This window comes from Palaemon carinicauda, chromosome 29 (genome assembly GCF_036898095.1).
Source record: "Palaemon carinicauda isolate YSFRI2023 chromosome 29, ASM3689809v2, whole genome shotgun sequence".
Classification (NCBI taxonomy): Eukaryota; Metazoa; Arthropoda; class Malacostraca; order Decapoda; family Palaemonidae; genus Palaemon; species Palaemon carinicauda.
The window spans coordinates 50,122,935-50,132,934 of NC_090753.1; positions in this window are offsets into that span (position 1 = coordinate 50,122,935).

Below are 10,000 nucleotides of genomic sequence, written 5' to 3' on the forward strand. Positions count from 1 at the left end.
TATTTTGCACGTCGGATATCAATATTTCCATTCAGGGAATAGCGGGACATTCTCCATCTTTTCATGCGCAATAATCTGTTAAAATCCCCACTTCGCCAGAGGCAAAACCGCGCTTGCATAAGGGGTTGGGTTGGCAATTAAAACGAGGTTTGCAAACCCGTAGAGTGTAGTGTGAAAATTGATCTTATTTATATTGCTGATTGGATGCATTATATACAGTAAGTGAATATGATGCAAGAAACTGGCTGATTGGATTTAGAATCATTTTATAAATCTTCATAGAATAAGGTAATTGATAAACAATTATACAAACATCGCATGTATATATATACATAAACAGTATATATATATATATATATATATATGGGGGGTCACGCAATTCTAACTTTGTATTGCCAGCAATATTTCAGACCTCGAATCCAGTCGTCTCTACTTTGAGCTTTTAATTTAATACTTCTCCATTCATTATCGCCTACTTCACGCTTCATAGTCCTCAGGCCTGAGTCATTCCACTTTTCTAGTGCCTTGTCTTTGTGTTTATATATATATATATATATATATATATATATATATATTAGATTACAGTGTGATGATTGTTCATCTCTGTGTGACCTCGAATGGCCTATTCCACTTGACCCCAAATGATTGTTTCAGGCGATTGACCCCTGGCGGAGCCATCTGACATTTCAAGGAGAAAGTGACTTTGTGGTTTTGACTCTCTGTAACTCTTTCGAATTTTTAGTTTGAAGTGGGGTTTGAGAGGCTAGGGATTTCAAGGATTATTATTGGGGGGAAGGGGGGATTTGTGGGTTAGGGGTGGAAAGGGATTTAGGATGTGGAGGGGAGAGCAGTTGTTTTTTTCATGTATCACATTGAAGTTTTTAATATTATGCTTTTTCTTTTATTTGGGTTTGTATGATGTGCTCATACATATAGGTTTATTTCTTTTAAGAAATAATATTCAATCTATCGGTATGTACAGAATATTTTTCTACTATAAGCTCATCCATACAGAAACTTAAGAGCAATAACGCCCAAACACACACACACACATATGCATATATATATATATATATATATATACTGTATATATATAAATATATATATATATATATATATATATATATATTTATATACCTTTTTCTTTTTTCCCAGTATTTAAACAATAATTACCTTTATTTCGAATAATTATATTAATGATAAAACTGTAGCGTAAATGTTCAAATGTTTTTATATCACTAACCTCTGAAATGGCTCTCAGGTCAAACCAGATTGGAAAACCGGATTGTATTCCCAGAAGTTTAAGGACAACAAAACAGGTCAAAACAAAATCCATTAAAAGTGGACACATCATCAAAAGCCGAAAACTATTCTCTTGGGAATTAATTAGCCACGAGTCTGTGCGAAGTAAATACCAGGTTATTATTGTTTATTGTTATTATTGTTATTAATGTTTATTGTGGAACCTTTGAAAAGAAACTTCGTCTGTGAAAACAACTCTAATCAGAACTGATAAACAAAACTCATTAAAACCTTATGTACTTTCGAATATAATCATGTGGCCACTGTTTAGTTAACGTGTATAGATGTACGTTTTTTAAATGGTGTATGAGAGTAATGGTATTTCGTCAATTATTGAATTAGGCGTATCACTTTGAGCCTATTACCATTGCATTGGTATCTTTTGTAACGTTAAATAGAAAAAGAAAGGAGCAGATAGTCAGTATCAACTTACCTTAGGAAAGTGCTTATGTCAACTTAATAGAAAATAAATGCTTTCACTAACAAGAGAGAGAGAGAGAGAGAGAGAGAGAGAGAGAGAGAGTAGGATACACGAAGTAGGATGAAAAAGAAAATTCGCATCCTGGGGTTAAAAACGGAATTGGCAAAGGTGTATTGATAATTGAGAGAGAGAGAGAGAGAGAGAGGAGAGAGAGAGAGAGAGAGAGAGAGATTGAGTCTCTAAGGCATTGTCCTACTTGATAGGGCAATATCACTGTCCCTTGTCTCTGCTATTCATGAGCGGCCTTTAAACCTTTAAACCTTGAATAGAATATAACAGAAATCGTATAAAATCAAATCAAATACACCTAACAATTCCGGACAAGTAAACACACTTCAATGTCCGCAGCGTGTGAGGGTTTTATTCGAAAATATTTGTGTGTAATTGATAGAGTTATTCAATTTCCATTTTGTTACCCGCACAATATCCTGTATAGATAAATAATACTATTTGACCCAAATTTAGACAATAAATACACCGTCACACACACACACACACACACACACACACACACATATATATATATATATATATGTGTGTGTGTGTGTGTGTGTGTGTGGGTGTGTGTGTGAGAGTGTATATGATAAATTTTGTACATCTGAACTTGTTTTTTTTTTTTTCATATTTCAAATAAGCCAAACATTTCAATACATTAATGTCTAGATTCTCTTAATCAGTAATCGAATGCCAAGTTACAAACCTTCCAATTAGCTACGATGGTGAAGATGAGTTGATTTCAGGTCTAAGTGCAAAATAACTGAATTCGACAGGTATATGTACAGAATAAATGTCTTCGTGGCTAAATGGTACGGTCACTGTCATACAAGCATCCTGGACCTGTGTTCGATTCCCGGCCGGTCAGATGCTATTATCTTTGAGTGATTTCGCCTCGAGAAACTGATCCCGTGGTCGGTACGGGAATCCAGACATTAATGTATTAAAATATATGGCTTATTTGAAATATATATATATATATATATATATATATATACACATAATAAAGAGCAAGTGCCTGACTATTACATATAAATATATAAATTATTTCTTTCTGGTAGTATTATCCAGGTGATGGGGCTACCGCAAGAGATACACTCGGAAACCTTAACTGCCGTGTTGTAGTTAGAGAAATGGGAGATGGTGGAAAGAGTTGAATCTGTGTAAGTGGAAGGACATGTCTGAGGCCTTTGTTTTGCAGTAACGGTTGATGATGATATATATATATCTATATATATATATATATATATATATACTGTGTATATATATATATATATATATATTTATATACTGTGTATATATATATATATATATATATATGTATATATATATATATATATATATGCATATATATATATGTATATATATATATAAATGTATATATATATATATATATATATTCATCATCAGCCGTTACTGCAGAACAAAGGCCTCAGACGTAATAAAATGTTAATTTACTCACAATATAACTGACGGATGAAGTAAGAAAAATAATAGTGTATATATATATATATATATATATATATTCATCATCAGCCGTTACTGCAGAACAAAGGCCTCAGACGTAATAAAATGTTAATTTACTCACAATGTAACTGACGGATGAAGTAAGAAAAATAATAGTGAGAAAAAATTAGGCTGAAAAAAAAAAAAACACAAGGAAAAACGATGGCGAAAGATAGGGATGGAAAAGAATGATTGTTTTTGGGTCTGACCAAAACTCAACACAGGGAATTTCAATTCAAAATCCATATATGAATATAGCTTCTATGTGCATTGGGTGATGGGGGAAAAAAGAGCAGTTTTCAATTGAAAAATCTCATAAAAATGGCAAGAGAGTTGAAAACAAGGGATGCTGGGTTTTGAAAAAAAAAAAAATCGAAATTTAATAGGAATTATGAAATTTTAAAATATTATGGTGTTAAAAATTAATTTTCTATAAAACAATTCAAAAATTGCTTTTTGCTGTATCGTTGAGCCAGTAGTAATTAAAACAAGGAAAACGATGAGAAATCTAAATATTGGAAAAACGAATTTCTATATGAAGAGGTAAAATTCATAGTGGGGATGTTATTATTATGAGAGTCTAACTAATTTAGGATTGACTTATCAAAAATTAAAATAGCAAGTGAAAAAGGTAAGTGGTTTTCAAAATCTTATTGTTTGAAATTACAAACCTACCAAATTACTGTTTTCAGAAAACTTTTATTTAATACTGGAGATTATGATTAAAATTGATGATTATTTATCCATATGGTTTAATCATCGGGTAATATATAACAAATTTCTTCCTTCCCACCCCTCCCCCTTTTCCTAAATATCATAAGCCAGTTTGCGGAACGGGACAGGAAATATAATAGATATAGGTATGTCTGTATATATCCATTTATATAAATATATGTGTATATATATATATATATATATATATATATACATAATGTATATGCATATATAAATGTATAAGTCTATATATACACACACACACACACACACATATATATATATATATATATACATATATATACATACATACATACATACATATATATATATATATATATATACACATATATATTTTCATTTTAAAATTAGATACAAATCCCCCCTATATAATAAAGACGTGTCTGGATATATATATATATATATATATCTTCAGACACGTCATATATATATATATATATATATATGTATATATATATATATATATATATGCAAGTACATATTGCTATTTATAGACATACCTTTATGTGACTCTAGCCATCGTGTAACGGAGAGTGAATCTGTCCCATATAGCCACCAATGAAATAAAAGAATCATTTTTGGGTAATGGAACGACAGACACAATGGAGACAGGAGATGGAATGTATCATACACGACTTGTCCAATGGATTTCCCTGTCATTTATGAGGTATGTTCGCCACTTCTCGGTCCCGAGTATTGGATACATTCAAAATCAATTACCATGTATGAATTTTTTTTTTAACGTGCGTATGTGTCCTTTTGCCAACATTGATTCTATTTTCATTTTTCCTCGCAATTGCCATGCAATGGAAAAAGTTATGGATAAATGGCAGGTTGGGATTTTTTATTTTGCACGTCGGATATCAATATTTCCATTCGGGGAATAGCGGGGCATTCTCTCTTTTCATGCGCAATAATCTGTTAAAATTCCCACTTCGCCCAGAGGCAAAACTGCGCTTGCATAAATGGTTGGGTTGGCCATTAAAACGAGGGGTGCAAACCCGTAGAGTGTATTGTGAAAATTGAGCTTATTTATTTTGCTGATTGGATGCACTGTATAAGTGAATATGATGCAAGAAACTGGCTGATTGGATTTAGAATCATTTTATATATCTGCATAGAATAAGATAATTGATAAACAATAATACAAACATCGCATGTATATATATATACATAAACAGTATATATATATATATATATATATATGGGGGGTCAGGCAATTCTAACTTTGCATTGCCAGCAATATTTCAGACCTCGAATCCAGTCGTCTCTACTTTGAGCTTTTAATTTAATACTTTTCCATTCATTATCGCCTACTTCACGCTTCATAGTCCTCAGGCCTGAGTCATTCCACTTTTCTAGTGCCTTGTCTTTGTGTTTATATATATATATATATATATATATATATAAATATATATATGTCTATATATATATATATATATATATATAAATTGGATTACGGTGTTATGATTGTTCATCTTTGTGTGATCTGGAACGGCCCATTCCACTTAACCCCAAATGATTGTGTCAGGGGAATGACCCCTGGCGGAGCCATCTGACATTGTAAGGAGAAAGTGGCTTTGTGGTTTTGACTCACTGTAACTCTTTCGAATTTTTAGTTTGAATTGGGATTCGAGAGGCTAGGGATTTCAAGGATTTTTATTTGGGGGGGAGGAGGGGGGGATTTGTGGGATAGGGGTGGAAAGGGATTTAGTATCTGGAAGGGAAAACAGTTGTTTTTTCATGTATCACATTGAAGTTTTTATTATTATGCTTTTTCTTTTATTTGGGTTTGTATGATGTGCTCATACATATAGGTTTATTTCTTTTAAGAAATAATATTCAATCTATCGGAATGTACAGAATATTTTTCTACTATAAGCTCATCCATACAGAAACTTAAGAGCAATAACGCCCAAACACACATACACACACGCATATATATATATATATATATATGTATATATATATATATATATATATATATATATATTTATTTATATACCTTTTTTTCCCAGTATTTAATACCAATTAAACAATAATTACCTTTATTTCGAATAATAATATTAATGATAAAACTGTAGTGTAAATGTTCAATTGTTTTTATATCACTAACCCCTGAAATGGCTCTCAGGTCAAACCAGATTGGAAAACCGGATTGTATACACAGAAGTTTAAGGACAACAAAACAGGTCAAAACAAAATCCATTAAAAGTGGCCACATCATCAAATGCCGAAAACTATTCTCTTGGGAATTAATTAGCCACGAGTCTGTGCGAAGTAAATACCAGGTTATTATTGATTATTGTTATTATTGTTTATTGTGGAACCTTTGAAAGGAAACTTCGTATGTGAAAACAACTCTAATCAGAACTGATAAACAAAGCTCATTAAAACTTTATGTACTTTCGAATATAATCATGTGGCCACTGTTTAGTTAACGTGTATCGATATACGTTTTTTAAATGGTGTATGAGAGTAATGGTATTTCGTCAATTATTGAATTAGGCGTATCACTTTGAGCCTATTACCATTGCAATGGTATCTTTTGTAACGTTAACAACTTGCCTTAGGAAAATGCTCACGTTAACTTAATAGGAAATAAATGATTTCACAGAGAGAGAGAGAGAGAGAGAGAGAGAGAGAGAGAGAGAGAGAGAGAGAGATGTTAGGATACATGAAGTAGGATGAAAAAGAAAAATTCGCGTCTTGGGGTTAATAACTGAATTGACAATGATATATTGATAATGGAGGAGAGAGAGAGAGAGAGAGAGAGAGAGAGAGAGAGAGAGAGAGAAAGGTTGGCAAATACGATAAGTTTAATGCATCCAGCATGAGGCCATCTAAGGTATAGGAACTAGGAAAAGTATGGTGTTTTGCTTTCAGGGAAGCACGTACATGTCTGCAACTAATATTGTCAGACAATGATGGATGCTCCTTAAGTCCTTCTTTGCTGATGATCATGTGCTTGATGTCCCTCTGAGTTTCACTTTGCTGATCACCTTTTCAAGGCTCCTCAGAGTTCCTATCTGTTGAGGATATCCTGCTCAAGGTCCCTCTGAGCCCTTCTTTGCTGATGATCATCTGCTTAATGTCCCTTTAAGTCTCACTTTGCTGATGATCTCCTCCTCTCCATCTGCTGAGGATATCCTGCTCAAGGTCCCTCTGAGTCCTTCTTTGTTGATGATCACCTGCTTAATGTCCCTCTGAGTCCTTCTTTGTTGATGATCACCTGCTTAATGTCTCTCTGAGTCCCATTTTCCTGATGATCACCTCTTCAAGGCCCCTCAGAGTCCCTCTGTGCTGAGGATATCCTGATCAAGGTCAGACTGAGTCCTTGTTTGTTGATGATCACCTACTTAATGTCCTTCTAAGTCCCACTGTGATGATGATCACCTCTTCAAGGCCCCTCAGAATCTCCATCTGCTGAGGATATCCTGCTCAAGGTCCCTCTGAGTCCTCCTTTGTTGATGATCACCTACTTAATGTCCCTGCAATTCCCACTTTGCGAATGATCATCTGCTGAGGATATCCTGCTCAGGGTCCTTCCGAGTCCTTCTGTGCTAATGATCATCTGCTAAAGGTCCTTTTGAGTCCTTCTGTACTAAATTATCACCTGCTCAAGGTCTTCTCCTTTTGATGTTATATATTTACGCAGAACAGTGAACATTCGAGTCTTGCAGCTTATCTCGAGTCTTTCTTTTACATCTCTAAACTTAACTGTAACCCACAACAGTTGACTAACAGGTTTCGGGCTAAGTTTGCATACCAGTAGAGAGAGAGAGAGAGAGAGAGAGAGAGAGAGAGAGAGAGAGAGAGAGAGAGCATTCATATCATGTTACAAAAACGTGAGAAAATGCCAATTTATTCACAATATAACTGACCGATGAAATAAGAAAAATAATATTTAGAAAAAAATTAGGCTGAAAAAAATACAAAAACAGATGGAAAAACAATGACGAAGGATAGGAATGGAAAAGAGTGATAGTTTTTGGGGGGGGTATGTGACCAAAACTCTACACAGAGAATTTCAATTCAAAATCCATATATGAATATAGCGTCTATGTGCATTGGGTGACGGGAGAGAAAGAGCGAGAATTTTAACGTTTTCAAAGGAAAAATCTCATAAACATGGCAAGATAATTGAAAACAAGAGATGCTGGGTTTTGAAAAAAAAAAAAAAAAAAAAAAAAAACCAAATTTAATAGGAATTATGAACTTTTAAAATATTATAGGTGTTATATTTTAATTTTCTATAAAGCAGGTAGAAAAATTGCTCTTTGCTGTACCGTTGAACCAGTAGTAATTAAAACAAGGAAAACGATGAAAAATCTAAATATTGGAAAAACGAATTTCTATATGAAATGGTAAAATTCATAGTGGGAATGTTATTATTATGAGAGTCTAACTAATTTAGGAATGAAATATCAGAAATTAAATCAGCAAGGGAAAAAGGTAAGTGGTTTTCAAAATCTCTTCATGGTTTGGAAATCCAAAATGTACAAAATTACTGTTTTCAGAAAACTTTTATTTATTAGCGGAGATTATGATTAAAATTGATGATTTTTTATCCTTATGGTTTAATCATTGGGTAATTGATCTTAATGTTTATTTTAATTATTGGTCATGTAGAAAATTATATATATATATATATATATATATACATATATATATATATATATATATACATACATATATATATATATATATATATACATATATATATATATATATATATATGTATATATATATATATATATATATATAAATATACAACCGTTTATATATAACCAGACACTTTATTATATAGGGGAGATTTATATATAATTTAAAAATGAGTGTGTGTATATATATATATATATATATATATATTTGAGTATATATTACTATTTATGGACATACATTTATATGACTCTAGCAATCGTGTAACGGAGAATGAATCTGTCCCATATAGCCACCAAAAAATTAAAAGAATAATTTTCGTGTAATGGAACGACAGACACAATGGAGACAGGAGATAGAATGTATCATACACGACTTGTCCAATGGATTTCCAAGTTATTTATGAGGTATGTTTGCCACTTCTCGGTCCCGAGTATTGGATACATTCAAAATCAATTTTCATGGATGAATATTTCTTTTTTAACGTGTGTATATGTCCTTTTGCCAACATTGATTCCATTTTCATATTTCCTCGCAATTGCCATGCAATGGAAAAAGTTATGGATAAATGACAGGTTGGAATTTTATATTTTGCACGTCGGATATCAATATTTCAATTCGGGGAATAGCGGGGCATTCTCTCTTTCCAAGCGCAATAATCTTTTAAGATTCCCACTCCGCCAGAGGCAAAACTGCGCTTGCATGAGGGGTTGGGTTAACCATTAAATCGAGGTGTGCAAACCCGTAGAGTGTATTGTGTTAATGGATATTATTTATATTGCTGATTAGATGCACTATATAAGAGAATATGATGTAAGAAATTTAACTGGTTTCAATTATATAGTCTTTGATAGAAGTCATTGTTGAAGAGGATAAATTGCTTTATAAATCTGCATAGAATAAGATAAATGATAAACAAGTATACAAACATCACACATATGTATATGTATATATATATATATATATATATATATGTATATGTAATGTATATAAAATTAAATGTTTAAATCCATGACCTAAAAGGTCAATGTAGAAATTAGGAGCGAGCGTGAGAATGCCAATTCAGTCATAAGCAGCATGCGAAACTCAAGACACTGCAATTTAATTGCAATGTAACATTTTTCTTGAAGAGTAAATACAACCAAGCCGTGAAAAAGAGTCGTCTCTCACCGGATCTAAGTACTTTCTGGTATTAATGTTGTGTTTACAATAAATCATTAAGTGCTGAGATAACTAATTAGACTTTAAAATCAATATGGATATTTTAGTCACTTTCTGGTCAAGCTGTCATAGGGAATGGTCATCCGACCAAACCATCTA